The following is a 24904-nucleotide window of genomic DNA, read 5'->3' on the forward strand; positions in this document are numbered from 1 at the left end:
AATTATGTCAACCCTGACCCTCAAGTGATTTATGTAAAACTCTGCCTAATAAAAGTGGCAGGGAAAGCAGCAGAGTCTAAGCTTAGTAAGTTCCAACATCCCCTGGCTGAAATACAGCTTTTTCCACGACTCTGTATGGTTTCTTCTGCATTGCTCCTTACTGCCGACCCGTCCATTCCTAGGTGGACTCCAATAAGAACATGGTGAATACTGCGAACTGTAGGTGGCTGAAAGCTGGCAGCAGCAGTGAATTCCTGGGACCAGTGAACCAGCGAATTTACCCCCACTGCAAAGCATATTAAGCTTGCTGGATATGTAAGATAATATGTATTTCCACCTTAGTGAAGAAGAGTACATCAAGGTCAGGAGTTACTTCAATGAAAATTCACCTGAAACCATAACGGTAACTGGTTGGAAAATAGTTCTGAGGTCCATCATTATCAGAAATCTATAACTCTAAGAATACAAAGGAGGTAGTTCTGAGTGTTCCCATCATCCCTTAAAGTGTTTTTACCTTTTGATATGGTTTCTTCTATGTCATGGTGGCAACTGATGATGATTTACAAGAAAGGCTATAAGGTAACTGTGAATAGAGCATTCAATATCAACCCATAACCCTCATTTAGCCACACAGGAACTCTACAGTGAAACTTTCTCTTTTACCATCAGTTTTGAAGGGGATGGATTTCCCATTGAATTTTTCTACAAGAAAACTAATTACCAGAATTCCAGATTAAAAAAAATCAACCAAGACTTCTTCAGTTCTCCACTTGAAATGATCATCAATACAATCCCGAGGCAATTGCCTCTTTAGTTAACAAAATCAATTTAGATGGGGCCAGTTACAGAAGTCTAAAGTGAACAAATATAAATTTATAGAAGAATCCCAATCAGATGAGAATAACATGCTGCGTTCTGTTGCCACTATGAGGCATGTCCTAAGGAAATACCTTATTTCCTGGCCAGTTCATTGCCAGAAACTAGAGTTATGCTGGGTATTAAACCACTTAGTATCTGAAAGGATATTATAGGATCATTTCTCATTAAGGCATATCAGTGCTAGTTGACTGTGCTTATATTCATTTTTCCTAAGATTAAGTTGGTATTGAAACAGAAGAATTTTTTCCTCTAAACTTTATTTCAAGTCAGTTTTATTTGTCAACATTTGGTCACCTGATTATAATGTGTTAATGCTTAAGACACTGATATACAGAGTTACTGTACCCTTACCTTCATCAAATTATCTAAGAAGTTTGCTTGACTAAATGTGAAGTTCAACTTGCAACATTTATTTTTTTAATTTGTTTTTTATTATTTCAGTTTTTTTATTATTTCAGTTTTTTATTATTTCAGTTTTTTTTGTGGGGCCATAAACCATGGCTCTCAGGGGTTACTCTTGGCTCTGTTCTCAGAAATTGCTCCTGGCAGGCTCGGAAACCATGTGGGATGCCGGTAATCAAACCTGGGTCTGTCCCAGGTCAGCTGCATGCAAGGGTAATGCCTTACCACTGTGCTATCACTCTGACCTTTCAACCTGCAACATTTATTATACTCTTATGATATCAATGAAAACCATGGTATTAGTGATACTGCTTTGATGTATTAGGAATTTAAGTAAATTGGCAGTGAGTTCTCGATCAGCTCATTTTTTCATGATTCTGATATTTGATTTCTATCATTTTTATTCAGACGTCAGCCTAAATATAAAAAGCCTTAATATCAAAAAGCATCTGATACATAGATGATAAAAATAACTAATTGTTGCGATGGCATGTTTAAGGTCTTTAAAATAATATAAAGGTCAAAAATGCAAAGCAAAAATATTTCAAAAGATGAAAATTCTTAATGCTTAAATTAATTTTTAGAACTCTATGAGGTATGCCTCATAGGAGGTTTAAGGTATGAAACCTAAAATTAACTATATTTATCTTTAGCATATTTATGTTTTGTCACTATTTTTAGAAGGGGTGAATCTCACTGATATTGCTGGAGGATTAATCTTATCTCTATTCAAGGATCAATCCTGGTTGTTAATAGGGGTTTTAATGTGATGCTGGGATTGAACCAGTGTCAGCTGTGTGCAAGGTAAATGCATTATCCTCTATACTATACACTCAATCAAAAATTCCCACTTTAAAAATATTAAGTATCAAAATTAGGTATCATATTTTTCAGTTTTTATAAATATATTCAGTTTTCTATTGTAGTTTAGGATTAACTCATATTTGTACTTGATGTGTACAGTACAGATTTCACTGTAATTACTTATTTTTCAAGTTCTATTTATGCATATATACTTAAATGATCCATTATAATTTTGTTTATAGTTGGGCCAGAGCGGTGGCACAAGTGGTAGAGCATTTGCCCTGCACTCGCTAACCTAAGGCAGAACGTGGTTCGACTCTGGCATCCCATATGTTCCCCCAAGCCAGTTGCGATTTTGGAGTGAATAGCCCAGAACAACCTCTGAGCGTCACCAGGTGTAGCTCAAAATAAAAAAAATATGCTTATAGCAATGCTAAGACAATTTTCAATTATAATTGATATTTAGGCAAGACACTGTAGAGTAATATTGACATTTATTGTCTTAATAAATAAAAACCTTAACTAATACATGAATATTGGTCAGAAAATAGGATTGCTGAATTTGTGTTATGATCAAAATGATGTGAATATTTAAAGCTGAAGTCTTTGCCACTTGGCAACACTGCTTCTTTTGCTTTGGGAAATAACTTAAATGTATTTCTATTATTTAAATAGTATAACATTTACAGTATATTTAGTTAATATAGCTATCAGTATATACTTAATTATTATGTTAATAAAGTTCCCATTTCATTCACCTTGCAAAGGAACATTTTTCTGAGTGTATAAAAGCCCTATAAAAACGTCGACATGCCTACTAGTGTTCCACCATCCACAATACTATTGACTACAGAAAGTTGTTTTGCCAAATGCTTCAGTTCCAATACTGATATTTTGTCCACTTTAGTTGCATTTTTCTAGGAAACTTAAGTTACTGATGTCATATCATTTTACTCAGTGAACTACTAGCTGTCTATTACACCTGCATATGCTCCCACTAATATTTTGTTTCTAGCAGAAGTGGAGGTAGAAACAAAAACAAAGCCAAAAGGACCACAAAATATGCACTTTCCTTGGGGCCAGAGTAGGGTGCTTACCTTGCATGTGGCATATACTAGTTAGTACCTGCCTCCTTGTTTTCTAGTCACTATTTCCTTTGAAGTGCAGAAGCTTCTAAGCTTAATATAGTCCCATCTGTATATCTCTGCTTCCATTTATTTGGAACTGAGAAGCTTCTGCACCTCAAGGAGAAAGTGAATAGGATACAAAGGCCAACCACAGAATTAGAGAAACTATTCACCCAATACCCATTAGATAAGGGGTTAATATCTGAGATATACAAGGTACTCACATAAATTAAAAATGAAAACATCTAACCCCATCAAAATGTAGAAAGAGGAAATGAACGAAAACTTTCTCAAATAAGAAATACAAATGGTGAAAAAGGCACATGATAAAATGCTCCACATCTCTAATCATCAGGGAGATGCAAATCAAAACAATAATGCGGTACCATCTCATGCCACAGAAATTGGCACACATCACAAAAAACAAGAGCAATCAGGGCTGGAAGGGTTGTGGAGAGAAAGGTACTCTCATTCACTGCTGTGGGAATGCCATCTAATCCAACCTTTATGGACAACAATATAGTGATTCCTCAAAAAACTGGAAAATATGCTTTAATATGATCCACCTATACAACTCCTAGGGATATACCCTAGGAACACAAAAATGCAATACAAACATGCCTTCTGCACACCTATATTCATTGCAGTGCTATTTACAGTACCCACAATCGGGAAAAAAAACAAGATGAATGGGTAAAGACACTGTGGTATATATATATATATACACACACACAATGGAGTACTATGCAATCATCAGGAGAGATGAAGTAATAAAATTTTATATCCATAAACGTCGATGGACATGGAAAGTAATTTGCTGAGTGTAATAAGTCAGTGGGAAAGATATAGACACAAAATAGTTTCACTCATCTGTGCAGTTGAAGAAAAATAAGACATTATTGAACCTAGAGACTATAGAGATGAGGGCTGGAGAATTGGCTCAGAATTTGAAACTCACCACAAAGAGTGGTGACTGAAGTTAGAGAAATAAGTACCATATTTTCAGAATATAAGAAGACTTTTTAACCCATGAATAACTTCTTAAAAGTTTGAGGTCACTAGTCTAGGCTTTGGCCTACGACCTGTACAACAACCAAGATCTCTAATCTCAGAGGTCTGGCTGAGACAACTGCAACTAAGCAGAACTTCTGGAAACATAATGAAAGACTAATCTAGGCTTCATACCAGGATTGGTGCAAAAACCAAGACTGATTAAAATTACAGTTTTAGAACAGAACTTCTAGAAATGTAAAGAAAGACTTCACTCTAGTCGCCATCCAATGACCTGTGCAAATACCGAGATCGCTAGCTACTGAGGCCTGATTTTATCATCCACAACTGAGCAGAAAGTTTCCAGACAGCACAAAAGGACCTAGGGAAGAGAAAAGAGCATGTCTGGAGCCTATAGTTATTTCCATAATAATATGCTTCAAGTGCAGAGAAACCCTTTATCTCTTAGGGCAAGAGAATTCCCTTTCTAATCTCCCCAATATTTACTGTGCCTATGCAACAAGAAGCCCAAATTAATTTTTTGTTATTGTTGTTTTTATTGTTATTTTTTTCTTTTTTTGTGTGTGCTTTGTTTTGCTTTTATTTCAAGACTGTGGCATTGTTTGATTGTTGTCTTTATTGCTGTGGTGCTTTTCGGGTTCTTTTGGTTGATTTTTTGTATAGCTTTTATGCTTTTCTTTCTTTTTCCCTTTTTTCTTAAATTAATACTTATAGCCTCTAGAAAGACTCCTCCTGTTTCTTTCTTGTTTGATTCCCCCCTATTTTTTCTCTTTCTTTTTTCCCCTCCAAACAGAACCACACAACTTGAACCATGTTGTTCTGCCTCACAAATTGAGGGGGAAATAATGGAGGGCACCAAGACCAAACAGGTCTATGAACATTTGAGTAGAAATAAAAATGATCATACTTAAACACCAAATCCAAAGCCAATGAGAAAAGAATTGAAACTCAATATACAACAAGCTAGACACAGAGGGGATCATTTATACTAGCAGCCCGGGGGTCAAAGGAGGGGGATATGGGATCCATGCTGGGAACAGGGGTGGAAGAAGGACAACACTGGTGGTGGGAATGCCCCTGATTCAATGTCACTATGTGCCTAAAATATTACTGTGAAAGATTTGTAATTTACTTTGGTCAAAATAAAAAATAAATAATTAAAAATACTGTTATAAGGCAAAAATAAAAAATACAAGCTAGAATCAGCAAAAAATATTTCAATTAAAATTTCAGATAATGGGGCCGGGCGGTGGCGCTAAAGGTAAGGTGCCTGCCTTGCCTGCACTAGCCTTGGATGGACCACGGTTTGATCCCCTGGCATCCCATATGGTCCCCCAAGCCAGGAGCGACTTCTGAGCGCCTAGCCAGGAGTAACCCCTGAGCGTTACCGGGTGTGGTCCAAAAACCCCCCAAAAAATAAAATAAAATAAAATAAAATAAAAATAAATTTCAGATAGTACTTTAAAAAAAGTTGGGGGTCAAATTATACACTGGCATATGGCATGCTGAAATTTACTCTAGCTTCAGGGACCAATGATCCACCCCCGTCTTACCACCACATCCCATCCAGCTGCCAGGAATCATTACTCAGTCCTCTGCTTTCCTGATTCAACTTTAAGGCACACAGAGGAGCTGATTTACCAAGCTCCACATTTAATTCAGCTACTGGGCATGTGGCTTTCCGGTGCTCAGTCCTCTGTTCAGTTTTTATGGGACACAGAGGAGGCACTCTGTCTCGCTCTAGCTGTCTTATTAATCACTGCACCTCACCCAGCTGCTCTTGGAGGAGCCCCCTCTCCCTTCTCTCAATGTAGATCACAATTAAAAAATCACACTCACTACAAAAGACAAATGTAAAATGATTGCATGCACTCCAAAGTCTAGCTTTATTAAATATATACTGCTAATTTTTGAGGGTTCTACTCATTTTTCTTATGTTTTTTTTTAATTTCCATTTGGTGTGCATTAAAAGAGAGGTAGTCTTATATGGTAAATTTAGCTCAAACCCTATATTTTAACAGGTAAATTAGGAGGTTGTCTTATATGCTGGAAAATACAGTACATTAACGATTGTCATGACAATATTAATGAGTGAGAGACGTAAAATGCCTGTCTTGATCACAGGTAGGGGGTCATGTAGGAAGGAGATGGTGGGCATTAGTAATGAGGATATTTCACTGGTGAGGGTTGTGTTCTTTAGATGACTGAAATCCAACTACGAACATATTTGTAATCATGGTGCTTTAATAAAGATATTATTAAGTACTAAAACAAAAAAAAAAACCATGGTTATATGGTTCTTCATTAAAAAAACTGCCTCCTGAACCCCACTAGGTTCAGACCCAAGTATATCCACTAAGAATAACTGTGTGTATCCTCCCAAAATTAAAAAGATATAGTTTCCCTGAAAGCTGAGTATTTTCTTTGATAGTCTGTAAGTAATACAATAAACACTTATTTTAGTTTTAAAATGTATATTTAAAAATTAAACATTTACACAAGTATTCATTCTTTTAGTTATTCAGATATATTCTGAATGTATAGGGGAATTCTGAATGTATAGGAAAAGTACCAAAAAATATAGATTATTCATAAATATATGGTGATAGTAATGACAGTAATATCAATGCCCATTCTCGGCCTACTTGGCATTATACCTATTAATCAGTATATATGTTTTCTAATTTTTCAATTTCTTCTATTAATACTTTAGCATTTCTGGCAATACTTAGTCATGATGAATAAACTGTTTCAAGTCTAAAATTTACTTTTACAAAATTGGGTTATTTATCCTAGAGTTGATCTCAACTTTTCTGTATAATAATAAAATATTCACATGAAGCAAAAATATTTAAAATTTTTTTATAAAAATATGGAACGCTTCACGAATTTGCGTGTCATCCTTTTGCAGAGGCCATGCTTATCTTCTCTGTATCGTTCCAATTTTAGTATATGTGCTGCCAAAGCGAGCACAAAAATATTTAAAATTTTACAGTGCTTTAAAGAATTGAACTTGGGAAGAATGGCAGATAGATAGCTAAATGTTCTTCACTACATAAATTGTATGCATGAGACTCCTATTCATAGTTCTAGTGTGTAGAAGCTGCCCAGGGTGAACATGTAGCTCCTGGTACTGATAGTCCCTAGCTTAGTTAAATTATCCAGTCGATCTGGACACATATCATGAGGGATTTCTGGGTCCCTTAATTATTGTTTGACTTATTCAAAAATGAAAGAATGAAAGTTGGAAGCATACACATTTTGATGTATGTCTTCTCAAAAAATTGTGTTGGAAAATTATATCTACATGTAGAAGAAAAATGTTTGAGTCTATTTGCCGCAGAAAAATTCACTTAAAATGGATCAAATACTTAAATCTAAAAACTAATACTCCAAAACTCTTACCAGAACACTGGGTATAATCTTCACAGCAAGGAAGTTTGAAATTATTTATTATAAATGAAACAAAGTCACCAAAGAAATAATAAAGTGTAGCACATCAAAAATTAAAACTAAAATCAAAAGAGACTTCCACAGAGAACAAAATCAATCCATGAGAAAACATTTGCAAATAATATATCAAAGGGGAATATTTACAGGCTTTATAAAGTTTTCAATGACCCAGCATACATAAAAACAAGAAGCCCAAGCAGTTAAACACAACTCGAAAATATCTGATGGTCTTGGACAGATATTTCAACAGAGAAGATGTACAAACAGTCAACAAGAACATGCAATATATTTAAAATTATTACTAGGAAGTTGGAATCAGAAATATAGTACAGGAAATTAAGTACACATTATCTAGCCAGAGTCAAAACTAAGCATCACATATGGTCCACAAAACCGGCCAGGGGTGATCCCTGTGTGTAAAGTCCATAGTTACCCCTGTGTACTGACACGTGTGGCCCCAAAGTAATGCCCCTTACATCAATCCAGAAATATGGACAAAGAAACTAAGAAGATTGCAGAATATGAAATACACAAATAGGTTATTGTAATATATGTTTTTACTTTAGACCTTAAGTCCTTGTAATATTTACTGAGGGCAAAATTATTTCAATTCTTGCAGCTTCATCAATACAAAATTACAGTGGTGTGCACAAATCAATTTTGACGATCCCAATGTTTTGTGACTCGTTAATTTAATTAAATAACCACAATTAGATTTTCCAAGTCATTAAGTTACCTTTTACAAAGTATATTATTTTTATTTCAATTATTAATTCAATTTAACAAATATTTCAAGCTCTCTTTGCTATATATATATATATATATATATATATATATATATATCCTTACATTATATGTGCTTCTTTAGATCATACCATTTTAAAAATTTCTTCCAAAGAGCAGTATAAAATTAAATACAAAAATACAATATATTATCGAATTGGTCCATAAAGATTGATACTTTATAGAAAAGAACTTAGAAAATACTTAAAAATAAGAATATGTGAATCCACAATAGTAAAGTTTAAGCATGTATATGCTCTTTCTGGTGTCATGCATTTTGACTGGAAATGAAGCTGATAATTTAAGGTTATATAACTCAAATGAAAAAGCAACTAAGGGAAGAAAAGATATAGTTGGCAAAGACCAATAATATTACTTACCTATATCTACATAGCACAGAATCAACACTGAAAATGAGATCTAAGCTGAAACCTGTGACCTTTAATGTGCCTGCCAACATAGCAGGCAGCGGGTAGGGGAGTTTGGTTGAGGTAGAGGATGACAAAGTATGGGAGCACTGGTGAAGAGAGTTGACACTGGTGGTAGGATTGGTGTTAAAATATATGGCTGAAAATCAATGATCAATAATTTTGTAAATAATGGTTCTTTAATTAAATTTATAAAGAATGATATATCTTCAAAATATAATTAGTAGAAGTAACATTCGGAGGTGACTGAACATTCAAAACCATAAAATGACTGAGTTACTAATATTTACAAATAAATTATCATTTCAGGATCCAATTCAAAATAAACTCTAAGGAATAATCAGACAACTAAAAACTTTGGCCACTTATAGCAGTGCTCGGTGGCTATTCCTGACTGTGTTCAGTGGATATTACTGGCTCTGCACTTAGGAATTGTTCCTGGCTTTGCTTGGGTAACCATATAGGATGCTTGATTTCAAATTTGGATCTGCCATGGGCAAGGAAAGCACCCTTCTCACTGCACTGTATATCTAGAGAAATTTTTTCTATTTTAACTGGTTTGGGACACATTGCTTTGTTTTGTTTTGTTTGTTTTTTTAATTTGTTTTGTTTTGTTTTTGTCACACCCAGCAGCGCTCAGGCATTACTCCTGGCTCTACGCTCAGAAATCGCTCCTGGCAGGCTCGGGGAACCTTAAGGGATGCCCGGATTCGAACCACCGTCCTTTTGCATGCAAGGCATCTCCTTAGTTCCATGCTATCTCTCTGCCCCCCTGGGCCACATTGTTAATTTTTACCCAAAACTAGTTTTGTACTTATTCTATTCTATTGATTTCACTGTATAAAAGTCTTCCAAACTTAAAACCCCAAACATTTGTATATATCTTTATCAAAGTTCTAACCAATATATCTCTCAATTTGTCTTGATCTTGAGGATATTAAGAATGCTAGAAATCTTACCTGGGGCACATAAATGAAAGCTATATGTTGATCCATAGCTTATCTATTTCCATTAGAATTAGAGAAAAAATGTTTTGTGTTCATTTAAGGCTTTAAGCCATTCTATCTCAGGTTTTCTTTTTATTGATGCAGTAATATAAATATCACCTAAAAATACTGAATTATTCCACAGTGTCATAAATTATCTATTATGTAAAGATCTCCTGTTTGGACATAAGAGAAAGATTAGCAAAAAAATTATTACCAGAAAAGGAAATAAAGTGTTCATCTTAAACATATGAAGAATTTCTAAATGTTCATAAGTGTAAGGAATGAAAATTAAAATTCTAGAGCCAGAGAGACAGCATGGAGGTAAGGCATTTGCCTTGCATGCAGAAGGATGGTGGTTCGAATCCCAGCATCCCATATGGTCCCCAGAGCCTTCCAGGAGCGATTTCTAAGTGTAGAGCCAAGAGGAACCCCTGAGCATTGCCGGGTGTGACCCAAAAACCAAAAATAAAAAATTAAAATACTACTGAATTGGTATTTTCAAATGATTGCAATGATCCCAAAACTTGGTGACACATTATGTTCATGATCACAAAGGAAACTGGCACTCTCTTGTATTATGAATCAGAGTAGAAAAGGATAAATGTAGTTATACATAGTCAGACCAAAAATATACTTTTATGAATTCATGCATATATAAGTATACTATATAATATACAAAATATATGCATATATTCTACTTATAGACATATACATTAATAGACCTAAATATTAACTGTTAAGAGTTTGGTTAAATAAATTATAATATAATTAGACATTAAATAATATTCTACTATAAGATTTTTTTTAAATTTACTAGAGAGATAGCAAAGGGATTAAGGCACTTACCTTGCATGCAACTGACCCAGTTTGATTCTCTGGTACCGCATATTGTCTCCAAACACCACCAGGAGAGATTACTGAGAAGATTCAGAAGTAAAATTTCTTATTTCTTAAATATAGCTTAAGTGAGAACAGGTTCTAGAACATTCCATGTAATGTTGTGTATTAAAATTTAGTGTATATATATGTATATATACACACTTTTGGTTTGTGCCCCACATCTGGGAGTGTTCAGAAACCTCTCCTGGTTGTGTACTCAGTTATCATTCCTGAGATAACTGGATAATAAGCACTGTCATAAATTGTATTCAGGTCAACTGTGAACCAGGCAAGTGCCTGCTGTACTATCTGCTGTACTATCTCCCTGGCTTTATCTAACTTTATATATGTGTTTATTTTTGATAAATTGTATTTTATTGGAGGTAATTATTTATGAAACTGTTTAGCTTTAGAAGATCACACTTCTTTAAATGCATTTTCAACACTATACAAACATAGATAAGTGAAGCAACATTTATAAAAACAGAAAGAAAAAAGAAAAATGAAGAAAAGTTTTTAAATTAAAAAGAAAGTAAAAAGTACAGTAGCAAGCACATCTGTGAAAGCTTTTGTAACTCCAATTAAATAATCAATATAATGGCAGAAACTTTAGTAAGCTCTTGTTAGCTATTCAATCTGTTAAATTCGTGTTTTCCTGAAGTTTGGTCAGATTGGTGTCTCTGAAGTGAATCACAGAGGAGTGATGAGGAAAACCCAACAAGAAAATGCTGTTTTAGGTAAATGGAGGCAGCAAGTGTGGCTTAGGCAGGACAGAGGTATTGGCTCGTTCTTTCCTTCCAAGATGGCTGGATTTCTGTTGAGATGGCTGGTGTACCCATTATCTTTTAAAACACTGTTTACATATTGTTTGAGAAAAGGGTGAGTCCATAAAGAGTGAATTATATTCTATTATTTAAAATTTGTGAAACGCAACTATGTTTGTAAAAAATCAGCAAAGAATCCATTAAATATTAAAAAAATAAATATCCATTTTGCCAGAGATAGAATAGGTATTTGGATAACCTATAAAAATTATATAATTTTATTTAAGTCAAAATTTGAAAATATATACAATAACATTGATTTTTATTCCCTAGCATGATGGGGAAGTGATAGTCTTACAATATAAAAAGGCAAATTATTATACATTATGACTTTTTAAATTTAAACATTTTCAATAGCAAATGTCAGTTAAAAATTCTTGTAAGCAATGCAAATTCTCAGGTACATTACTAACCCACTAAAGCTGAAAATATTGAGTATTACCCCAAAATGTGTTTTAATTAAACCTCCTAGTTACTGTTGTTCTTTTAGAACTATTTTTTTCACTGAAAAGTAGACATGGATATTAAGAATCAAGATGACAATACTACTTTCTAGCCTCATGTCTAAAACAATCAATATATAATTTAAAAATACATAGCCAAAAATTTAAATATAAGGTAATAATTATTCCCACTATTCAAAAGTCAAATATTGATTTTCCTGGTTCCCTGATTGACAGCCAAATAAGACCTGAACAAAGTTAATGTCTAAAGGGTTCTACACAACTGTAGGCTGAGACTGCCCACAAAACTGGGGGCAGACTCCTGACTGTATTTGGGCACAAAGGGACAAAATACAGAGCTGTACCTGTACTTCCTTTCTGATTCTTGGTTTTCTGCCTAGGACAGCCAAAGAAGACACTAGCAAAGATAAGGTCTCCAGAGCCCTACACAATGGTAGGCTGACTCCACCCACAAAGGTTGGGGACAGAAAAGCGTGGCTGCTCTGATCAGCTTTGTGGCCACACACATCTTTTAGCCAATGAATCCCATCACAACATGTAGTAAAAAAAACAAACACTACAGGACTGTCAATGGGGGAAACAACGCAAGACAACAGCATGCATAGAGAAGGAAGGTGGCAGGTCTGATGACCCAAAAAGTACCAACCACTTAATTAGCCTATTAGATATGGAGTTTAGAATAGAAATATGGAGGATTCTCATAGAACTGAAAGCATAGATAAAGCTGAACAGACCACAAAAATAGAAATCAGAAAACTCCAAACTGAAATAACAGGACTGAAAACTCTGTAGAGAAAATGAAAAAGTCAAATGAAAGCCTCTCCAACAGAATAATAGCAGCTGAGGAAATAATCAGTGAGCTGGAAGATGAGATGCATAACAACTCCATACAGCAGAAGAGATGGAATAAAACCTTAAAGCAAATGATCAAACAATGAAAAAATACTCAAATAATGTGAACAAATAAAAATAGAAGTGTTTGATATATTCAACACAAAAAACCATAAGAATCATTGGAGTCCCAAAGACCCAGGAAGAAAATCCCAAGAAAGAATTGGTATTCAAAGACATTATTATTACAGAGAAACTCTCGGAGCTAAAGACTATATGCAGCCATAATCTGTATGCTCGAAGAGTACCAGTTAAAAGGACCCAAAGAAAAGCAACCCAAGACACATCATAGTCGCAATGATGAATCCCATAGATAGGGATACAACATTGAAAGCAGCAAGATCAACAAGGGAAATTACATTCAAAGGAGCATCGTTAAGAATTACAGCAGACCTATCATAAGAAACCCACATGCCAGAAGGGAGTGTGGGATATAGTGACAAAACTCAACAAAATGAATGCTTTATCTAGAATAGTTCACCCAGTCAGACTCACTTTCAGGTTTGAAGGAGTATACATGACTTCATGGCTAAACAACAGTCAGAAATTTTATATACTCAAAACCATCCTTAAAAGAAAAACTGAAAGGCCAACTTTAAGGCAAGACAGACCAACAGACACACCAAATTTCTAAACAAAGATGACACTAAATCTCATGACAAATATGTCTCTGAACTTCAATGGACTAATGCACCTGTTAAGAGTCACAAAGTGGCAAAATAGATATTAAAATCTGATTCAAACATTTTGCTGACTACAAGAAACACATCTGAATAATCATAACAAACATAGACTCAAAATAAAAAGCTGGAGGAAAATCATCCAAGCAAACAACTCCCTTAAAAAAAGCTGAAATGGCCATAATAATTTCAGATGACTGCCACTTTAGACTCAGAAAAGTTAGAAGAGACAAAGAGGCTCATTTCTTATTTATCAAATGATGTGTACAAATCAATTAACATAATACACAATGTCAACAAAACAAAAATGAAAAAACATATGATCAATAGATGCATAGAAAGTGTTTGATAACTTCCAACATCAATTCATGATAAAAGCTCTATCAAAATTGGAAAGGAAGGAATGGTTCTCCATAGAGTAAAGGCCATCTACGACAAGCCAATGGCGAATACTGTTCTCAGTGGAGATAAATTAAAAGCCTTCCTCTAAAATCTGGTACAGGACAAGATTGCCCTCTCTCACCACTTTTATTCAACATAGTCCTGGAAGTGATTAAGTAAGAAAAAGATATGAAGGGCATCCACATATGAAAGGAAGAAGTCAAGATCTCACTGTTTGCAGATGACATGATACTATATTTAAAAAACCCTAAAGACTCTAGCAAAATCTTCTAGAAACAATAAATTTTTATAGCAAAGTGGCAGGCTAAAAATTAGCACACAAAAATAAATTGCTTTCTTATATACCAATAATGATAGAGAAGAAATGGACATCAAATAAACAATTCAATTCATATTAGTGTCCCACAAACTTAAAAACCCTGGAGTAAATTAACAAAAGATGTGAAGGACCTATTGAAAAAAAACTACAAAACAATCCTTCAAGAAATAAAAGAGGACACACAAAAATGCAGACACATATCCTGCTCATGCTGGGAGGATTAATATCATTAAAATGGCAAAACTCCCCAAAGTATTATACAGATTTAGTGCAATTCCTCTAAGGATATCATGAAATTCTTTAAAGAAGTGGATTAAACACTTCTGAAATTCATCTGGAACAATAAACACCCACAAATATCTAAAGCTACCCTTGGGAAAAGGAACATGGGAGGTTCACTTTCCCCAATTTTAAAATGTATTACAAAGCTATGGTAACTAAACCAGTGTGGTATTGGAATAAAGAGACCCTTAGATCTGTGGAATAGAATATTCAGAGAATGTTCCCCAGATAAACAATCAACTAATCTTGATAAAGGAGCAAGGAATGCAAAATGGAGTAAGAAAAGCATCTTTATCAAGTGGTTTTGGGACAACTGCTCAACCACTTGCAAAAAAAATGGAACTTAGACCTCCATCTAACACCATGCACAAAGGTCAAATGCAAATGGATTAAATACCTTGATATCAGATCTGAAAACATAAGGTATATAGAACAATACATAGGTAAAACACTCCATTTGAATATATAAGAATCTTCAAGGAGGAAACAGCACTATCCAAACAAGTGGAAGTAGAATAAACAGATGGAAATATATTAAGCTGAGAAACTTCTGCACTTCAAAAGAAATGATGCCTACAATACAAAAGCCACCCACTGAATGGGAGATCATTCACTCAATACCCATCAGATAAGGGGCTAGTATCTAATATATACAAGTTACTGACAGAACTTAACAAGTGTCTAACCCTATCAAAAATGAGAAGTCATGAACAGACATTTCCTCAAAGAAAAAAATACAAATGGCTAAAAGGCATATAAAAATATTCTACATCACTAATCATCTGGGAGATTTAAATCAAAACAACAATGAGGTACCATCCCATGCCACAGAGACTGGCACACATCACAAAGAACAAGAAACATTCATGCTGGCAGGTACGTGGGAATGAGGAATTCTCATTCCCTGCTGGTGAGAATGCCTTCTAGTCTAGATTTTATAGAAAACAATATGGAGATTCCTCATAAAACTGGAAATTGAGCTCCCAGAAACTCAAAATTGCAATAAAAATTCCTTCTTCACACCTATATTTATTGCAGCAGCATTTACATTAGCCAGAATATGGAAACAACCAAGATGCCCTCAACCGATAAATGGCTAAAGAAACCATGGTACATCTACACAATGGAATATTATGCAGCCATTAAGAGATATGAAGTAATGAAATTTACCTATACATGGATGTAGATGGAATCTATAATGCTGATTGAAATAAGTCAGAGGGAGCAAGAGACATACAAAATAGTCTCACTCATCTATGAGTTTTAAGAAAAATAAAAGAGATTATTAAAATAATTCCCAGAGATGAGGTCTGAAAAAACCAGCTCACCATATGAAGCTCACCACGAAGAGTGGTGAATGCAGTTAGAAAAATAACTGCACTGAGAACTATCATAACAATGTCAATGTGTTAGGGAACTTGAAAATCTGTCTTGAACACAGGCAGGGTGGGGAGGGAGATGGGGTATTGGTGATGGGAATGTTGCACTGGTAATGGGGGAGTGTTCTTTTTATAACTGAAACCCAACTATAATATGTTTGTAAACATGGTATTTAAATACAATATTTTAAAATGTCAAATATTGTTATTTGTTAGGTAACTGTGGTAGACTGGTGAAGGCCACTAATATTTTGTAGTATGGAAAAACTGAGAATTCCAGAAGCACCAAGTGGAGTACCAAACCAAATAGAAAAATACAAGAAAACGTATATGAATTTGAACACGATCTCTTTGCATAAATTAAATATAATAAAAATTAATACCATAATAGTCATTTAGGCTGTGCATATATATCTTCAAACATCCACTTTATGAAAAATCAATTATTTTCTCTTTTGTATTCTTATGGAAGTGTTTTGTGTGTGTGTGTGTGTGTGTGTGTGTGTGTGTGTGTGTGTGTTTGGGTCACACCTGGTGATGCTCAGGGGTTACTTTTGGCTATGGTCTCAGAAATCGCTCCTGGGTTGGCATATGGGATGCTGGGGGATTGAACTACTGTCCGTCCTAGGTTAACACATGCAAGGCAAATGCCCTACCACTTGCGCCACCACTCCAGCCCCCTTTGGGAGTGTTTTTATTTTTTTTTCATTATAGGTTCAGGGCATTTCTACAGACTTCTGAGAGGTATGCATAGTATTAAAAAGCTTAAGTTCCTTTTTAAAAAAGCTAAAAGAAGGGACCATAGAGTTTGAATAGGGGTACATAATACATGCCTTGTATTAGGTCAAAACCTGAGTTAATTCTTAGCTCACATGGTCCCCAGAGCATGGTTTTCTATAGCACTGGAGGCCTGCAATTAGCAATTTGTGTGGTCCTAGATGATCCCTGTGATGCAAGTTGGCCTGAAATTTCAGGGCCCAAGCTCTTGCACTGAACTCAGTTATTTGACCATTATCAAAAGGGATGTGCAGACCTACATCACAAGGACTCCTCCTCCATAAAAAATATATCTGACATAGAGACAAGGAGGAGGGATGGAAGAAGGGAAATTGTGTAGATTGTTGGCAGGAGACGTGCACTTGTGAGGGATGAGTATTGAACATTGTATGACAAAACTCAATTATGAACAACTTAATAGTTGTATCTCGGGGCCGGGCGGTGGCGCTGGAGGTAAGGTGCCTGCCTTGCCTGCGCTAACCTAGGACGGACCGCGGTTCGATCCCCCGGCGTCCCATATGGTCCCCCAAGAAGCCAGGAGCAACTTCTGAGCGCATAGCCAGGAGTAACCCCTGAGCGTCACAGGGTGTGGCCCAAAAAACAAAAAACAAAAAAAAAATAGTTGTATCTCACAGTAATTCAATTAAAATGATAAAACAAAAAAAGACCAAGTAAACATGTATTTTTTTATTCCTAAGAATAATAAGAAGTTAAATGGTATAAAGTTCTTTATGTAATTTATTTTTAAGAGAACATATTGGAGTAATATATAATAATTTAATTAATGCTTAATTGTAATAAGACATTGGTAGCAAATATATAATATATATTTAATTTATTTTAATCGTCATAGTTTTTATTTCTACATATTTTATGTTTATTTTAAATTTAGTTATGCCATTTTTATTTGATGCTAACTATTATGTAATATTTTACCAATAAGCATATAAATTAATAAGCTATAGCTAGCTTATTTGTATTTGTACTTTTCTATTACACAGTTTTAATTAGTATGGTACTATATTTCACCTTTAATACATAACTTTGCGTATCTGATTAAACTCTTGTGGAGAGCAGTCCTCATCATGGAAGCAATGAGAAACTGAAAAAAATCTCAGGCTTCAAAATAAACCCATATAGGGATGTTTTGCACCTTCTCAATTCAAAGCACTGGTCCTTTTTCTAGAAATTATTTACTCTCAAAACACTATTCTAAAAATTAAGCTTTATAAAGTTTAAATAATAAAATATGAGAAATACCCAGCAATTTTAATATGATATTTAAAATGGGAATGGATGAAAAAGTAATTTAGGGGCCGAAGAGATAGCATGGACATAGGGCGTTTGCCTTGCATGCAGAAGGACAGTGGTCAAATCCCGGCATTCCATATGGTCTCCCGAGCCTGCCAGTAGCGATTTCTGAGCATAGAGCCACGGGTAGCCCCTGAGCACTGCCAGGTGTGACTTCAAAACCAAAACCAAAAAAAATAAATAAAGAAAAGAAAAGAAATTTATCAGATTCCTTTTTCGATATCAAATTCCTGTTCACATTTATTTGCTTTTGTACCTCTGTTTTCAGTATTGCTCTCCACAGGACGTTGCCCTTCACAATAGGTGAAATAGGTGATACGTGCACCAACCCATGTCTAAATGCTCTGAGGTTATGTTAAATTACTCAGGTTAGGACATATAATTTTTATGCTAATTTGGTTCCATTTATGTTGTGAAAACAAATAGAAATCATGCTTTTTTGGAAGACATTTTAAGAACTTTTTTAGTTTATCTCATTTTATGTAAAACATTCCCAAGGGCAACTCAACAAATTAGTATTAAGGTGCAGTGATTGATCAACTGCTCCTATAATAATATCTGAAAGTTAATTAAGAGACCTTGAAAGTTAAGGTTTAAACCCCAAGTATATCCTCCCATATTACTTTCCTAAACTTTAACCTAGATCTATAGATTTATATTCCCTATAGTCTAGGATTACCTGGAAAAACTTATGCTATATTCTTTGCTTAGAAATTCTTCTTTGGTTTCATTTAATAAAACAATTACCTATAGTATTTAAGTTACACCTCTGTTTCATTTTCTATAAAGAAAGTATTCGATCACTGGTAAGTGTGCACTTTTCTAGGATCTTACATTCCTTTCAAGCTAATGATATGTTACTTTATGTATTATAGTACTTAATGTATGCATACTATTCTTAAGCTCAATAATTCTAGAAAAAAATTCTGCATATAAATTCTGTTATATACCACCAAAGAATATAAGTAATTCTTTAAACACAGTGCTATTTGTTAAAGGGGAATTAAAATGAATTGACCATTATAACAGATTTTATTTCTTTAAACACTATGATAAGAAAAATGTTCATACAAAAAGGTTTCATACCACTCTTCACCAGTGCAAACATCCTGCCACCAATGTCCCTTGTTTCCCTATCCACCCCAAACTGCCTCTTTTGCCCACTATCTTGGTCATGAAAATTGCTATTGTGATTAATGCTCTAACTGTATTCACTACTCTTTGTGGCAAGGTGCATGTCATTAACTGGTCCTCCTGGTGTTCATTTCTATAAAAATGAACTATAGCCTCTGGATATTATTGTCATACTGTTTTTTATTTTTATTATATCCAACAGATAAGTGAAACTATTCAATGTCAATCCTCCCTTCAGCTCATTTTACTCAGCATAATAATCATCCTGTCCATCCATGTATAGCAAAATTTCATGACATCATTTTTCCCAACATCTGCATAGTATTCAATAGTGTAAATGTACCATAGTTTTTTTTAAGATACTCATCTGTTATTGGGCACCAGGTTTGTATCCATATTCTAGCTATTATAAACTGTGCTTCAATGAACATAGAGGTCCAGAAGGCATTTTTGTATTTTTTTATGTTCCTAGGATATATACCTAGGACTGGTATTGCTGGGTCATATGAGTTCAATTTTCAGCTATTTGAGGAATGGTTTTCAACTAGTATAATTGAAATGATGTCATATTCAAAAGATATGCTAGTACTTAAAATATAAATATAAGTAGTAAAATTCAAGAGAAAAGTAACTTAACTTTAAAGCACGTTGGCATAATTTATAAATTATAATACCAAAGTCTTGTGTTAGTATAAGAGAGCACAGAAAGCATGACACTATTTCATAATATCTTTATGGTATATTATTAACCTCTCATATAATCATCTTATTCTTTTTGTTTTTTGTTTTTTAGGCCACACCTGTTGATGATCAGGGGTTACTCCTGGCTATGTGCTCAGAAATCGCTCCTGGCTTGGTGGACCATATGAAGCGCCAGGGAATCGAAATAAAATCTGTCCTAGGCTGGCGCAGGCAAGGCAGAACCATATTGCTTGTGTCACCATCAGGTCCCATAATCATCTTATCCTAAGAGCACTTTTATACCTGATCTTTTAGAAAAACGAAAAAATCACGTTATCTTAAGTATATGCACAAAAAGCATTCAGCTAAATACCACAGTTACATTACAATAAAATGTCATAAAATGAAGAGATGGAAATTAGGTCAATTTAATAAACATATAAATAACAAGCACATAAAACAATAGTGAATGGTGAAAATCGAAATGTTTTCTTCTAGGATCTGTACCAAAGTAATGAAGTACACTTTACGCATTTCTATTCTTGTGATAAGAATACTAGCCAAAATAAGGGCATGATTTTACAGTGGGTAGGGTACTTTTCTTGCATGTTGCCAACCTGAGTTTAATCCCCAGCATCACAAGTGGTATCAAGCACTGCAACAAGTTATTCCTGTGTAGTCAAGAGTGACCACTGATTATTGCCATCTGCTGCTCCAAAACAAACCAAAAAGAAACCCAAATATAAGATTATCATGTTAGAACTTATAAACTCTTTTATTAGCAAGATATTAAGATTCTTTAAACATGTGAAAATTATTAAGAGTACAGAATATACAGAATATAATATTAGCTTATGAAATGAGATTTATTTTTAATTTTAATTTTATTGAAACCAATGTGGTTTACAAAGTCCTTCATAGTTGAGTTTCAGACATACAATAAATCAGGGCCAATTTCACCACTAGTGTCAATCTCCCTCTGCCTTGTTCTCAGAGTGTATCCTATACCATCAACCTTTGCCCCCTAGCTGTCCAGTATAAAAAGCCCATTTTAAGTTTATATTGTTAAAGTTTTAGTGTCTTGATTCCATTGTTGTTGCTTTTGGCTTGGATATTTAGTTCTTTCCCTTTATAACATTACCAATGCATATTAGACTGCTGAGACCTTGGCCCCTATCCTTTTAGATTTGTGTTTCTCCACTTCACTCAGTTACTGTCCTTCTCCTCTCTATACTCTGGGGCCAATGGTGTTTGAGACAACCCCCTTTTAAACCATTGCATTTGTTCATGCCGTTATTCTAAATACCACATATAAGTAATATCATTCTTCTATATTGTATCAACAACCTAGAAAAGAATTTAAGAAAATGCCATCTACAGTTGAATAAATATATTTAGTAATAAACTTAACCTAGGATATAAATAAATTCTACTCTAAAAACTACAAAGTGCAGCAGAGATATTTCATTAGGTGGTCACCAGAAACTGTCCTGGTGCAGAGCCAGGAGTGAGCCCTGAGCATAGACAGCTATAGCTACCAAACAGATATCTAATAAAGCCAAAACAAAATTCCTGCAAAATGTTGCTGAAATAATTAAGATGGTATGTTAAATAATAATCTTCAAAAAATGATGTATGTGTAGCTACCCTTCTACCATAACATTTTTTGGGCGGGTCACACCCAGCAGCGCTCAGGGTTTACTCCTGGCTCCACGCTCAGAAATCACTCCTGGCAGGCTTGGGGTATCATATGGGATGCTGGGATTCGAACCAATGACCTTCTACATGAAAGGCAAACTCCTTATCTCCATGCTAACTCTCCGGACCCTACGATAACATTTTTTGCTACAGTTTGAACTTATAGAGTAATATAGTTTACTAAAAAGTGACACAAGGTGCATCCTTAAAATACCTAACTAGTTTCTCTCTAGTTCCCTGACACTTCAGTAAAGATGACAAAGATAAAACTCAGCAGGTAAAATGTCAAACTTGGAGGTAAGCAATTTAAAGTGACAGTCATTCGCTACAATAATAAAGAATCTCAAGAGCCAAAACTTCACTTAAAACAAAATCCATGTTCCTACAGAATCCTTAGTAGTTTAACATAGGCAATAATCCTTTTTCTCTGAAAAGACTCCAGTATATGGTACTACCTCTGGCAACCTTCTTTTCTTTCTGTCTAAAGTGCTGGCTAGAGTAGATACTTATACTATGAGGGTGTTCACTTTCAAATAGAAACTAAACTCAAACCTAGCACTTTATTGAAGGATCCGCTTTATAATATGACTTGCCTGTCTTATAAGAGTAACTAGCACAAAAATCCTTAAATATAGGGTGAGCATAAATTACTGATCTTTACTTTTCTATTCATCACATATCATAGTAGCATATTTTGTATTATTTCTGGCAGTTAAAAGGTAATAATACTGCCAAAATAAATCATACAGAAATGAATTTGAATTCTAAGAAAATAAAATGGAGAAAAACAATGAAGATTGCACTATATAGTACTGCTGATTATAGTCTTTGAAAGTGCATGTAGTTTGGTGAGTTGTTGATTTTGGATGGAGCCACATCTGGTTGTGTTAAGAGTTTGCTACTGGCTGTCTCTGTACTTAGGGATTATTCCTAATAGGCTTGAGGACTATATGGGTTTCTGGAAATTGAACCTGGGTCAGAAGCGTGCAAATCAAGGTTGTTACCTGCTGTAATTTTCCTCTAGACCTCCAAAACATATATTTTAATAAGATTTATTATTTCAGAGCTTCTTAATCTCATTTGAGAAAAGTGATCTGGAGAAGGAATGAACACTGTATAGTCTTGCCACTTGCTGCCAAGCCTTAGATAATTTATCTAATTTTTGTACTTACAATTTCTGTAATCACAAAGTCTAAAGTTATCATTTATCAGTGAATTGCAAATACTGGCTATTTAGTATATCTGGTAAAATGCATTTGTCTTAAATATATAGAATTGAAATTATAAATGTTTGATTCATTATAGCTAGCATACAGATGATGGTGACTAAAGAGTCATATGAAGCAAAGATTAGCATACTATTAAAATGGAGTCTAGGGCTATATCTTGATTGTGATTTATCACAATCACAGATCTTGGTATATAGACTGAAATATGGATGTTGCCAAGAGTCAGTATTCAGTCAGGGGCATTAATGACTAAAATTTATGAAAGCAAATACTGATAATGACTGGGTTTTTCAGGCAATGTGGAGAGTTGTTATTAGTTGGTGGTAGGTGTGCCTTACTGTCTGACACAAGCAATTGTGAATATAGGGCTTTTATAAGAAATATATCCCAAGGGCCAGAGAGATAGCATGGAGGTAAGGCATTTGCCTTTCATGCAAAAGGTTGGTGGTTCGAATCCCAGCATCCCATATGGCCCCTGAGCCTGCCAGGAACAATTTCTGAGCATAAAGCCAGGAGTAACCCCTGAGCACCGCCGGGTGTGACCTTAAAAAAAAAAGAAAAGAAATATATCCCTTTAAAATAAAAATGTTTCACAAGTTCTAAGTTAACTTCCTAAAATTTCTCACATTTGGAATTATAGCCATAAAAGAAAGAATATGATGAAATTACTATGCTGGGACTTGATGAAAATGTCAAAAATTGTATGAGAATATTTATATTAGTATACATTTGCATTGGTAGTAGAAGATAAGGGTAAAGGTAAATAAATGGAGGGAAAGACTGCAAAGAGAAACCAAAAAGAAATAATTTAGTAATGACAAAATTAAGAAAAGAAATATCTCAAATACTACTTCCAATTTTTGACTTTGAGTCTATGCTCGTCCTTGCCATTCAAATGTGGTTCTTGTTGGATTCTATTTTCCCATCCTGTTACTCTTTGTATCATAATCGATACATTTAGACTATTGACATTTTATGAAATTACTATCTTTCTGTAGATGTTTTGTATTTATGTGAAAGTTTTCTTTACTTACAGTAGCTCATTAGATTATTCTTGTAAGTTTTTATTTTTATTTTTGTTTTTGGACCACACCTGGTGACACTCAAGGGTTACTCCTGGCTATGCGCTCAAAAATAGCTCCTGTCTTGGAGACTATATGGGGTACCAGGGATTGAACCAAGGTCTGTCATGGGTCAGCTGTGTGCAAAGCAAACGCACTACTGCTGCACTATCGCTTCGGCTTCTGTAAGTTGGTTTTGAGTCTACAAAGGTCATGATCTCATATTTATCAATGAAATTTTGTATTGTTTCTTCAAATATGAATACATGGCTGGCTATAAAAAGCATTATTGCTGAGGTATTCATTTCACTGTTATTTTACTCTAATATTTCAAGCAAAAGAAATCCATAAAAAGAAAATGATGGTCTTATTTCTGCCATGTAACATTGACTTCAGGTTCTGGGAGGGTGGAATTTCGATACTCTATATCTAAAACTCAACTATTAACAACTTTGTAAATTATGGTGCTTTAAATACTTGTTATAAGTTATATAAGACAGAGTAATTTCTTAATTATCACAGTAGATGTATAACATAAAGAATTCACACTCCTAAACATATTTTTATCTAATGAAGGACTAACAAAATGCTAAAAATAGCTGCTACTAAATTTGGATACATTGATAGAAATGAAAGAAAATCTGGAGACTTCACTACTGCTCAGTCAACTCTCCAAAGAACAAAGCTAAACTAAAACTCAGAAAGAAAATTCTGGCTTTAAAGAAATGGAAGACAAGAATATGGTAGATATATATGGGGATTTTTATCCCTTAAAAACCAAATATATATTATTATCGAATGTACTTTCTCTAAGATATAACACATGCTGGGACACAAAGATAACTACATAAACTCAATAGAATAGAAATTGTACCAACTATCTCTAAGTCACTGGTAATAAAAGAAATAGAGAATTAACTCAAACACCTAGAAATTAAACATTTCACTAATGAACAACCAGTCAGTCAGAAAGGAGATCAGAGAGCACTGTAGTATGTTACAAGAAAAGACACCCAA

The 24904-nt window shown here is 34.4% G+C and overlaps 1 non-coding gene across 1 annotated transcript; it reads right to left on the reverse strand.

Annotated features, from left to right (window-relative positions):
• Positions 1 to 7089: 7089 nt before the first annotated feature.
• Positions 7090 to 7196, reverse strand: LOC126000163 (U6 spliceosomal RNA). The gene has a single exon (XR_007492526.1). It is a non-coding gene; the product is annotated as a U6 spliceosomal RNA (small nuclear RNA).
• Between the last annotated feature and the right edge of the window lie 17708 nt (positions 7197 to 24904).

The sequence above is a fragment of the Suncus etruscus genome, chromosome X (assembly GCF_024139225.1).
Source record: "Suncus etruscus isolate mSunEtr1 chromosome X, mSunEtr1.pri.cur, whole genome shotgun sequence".
In the NCBI taxonomy this organism is placed as follows: domain Eukaryota; kingdom Metazoa; phylum Chordata; class Mammalia; order Eulipotyphla; family Soricidae; genus Suncus; species Suncus etruscus.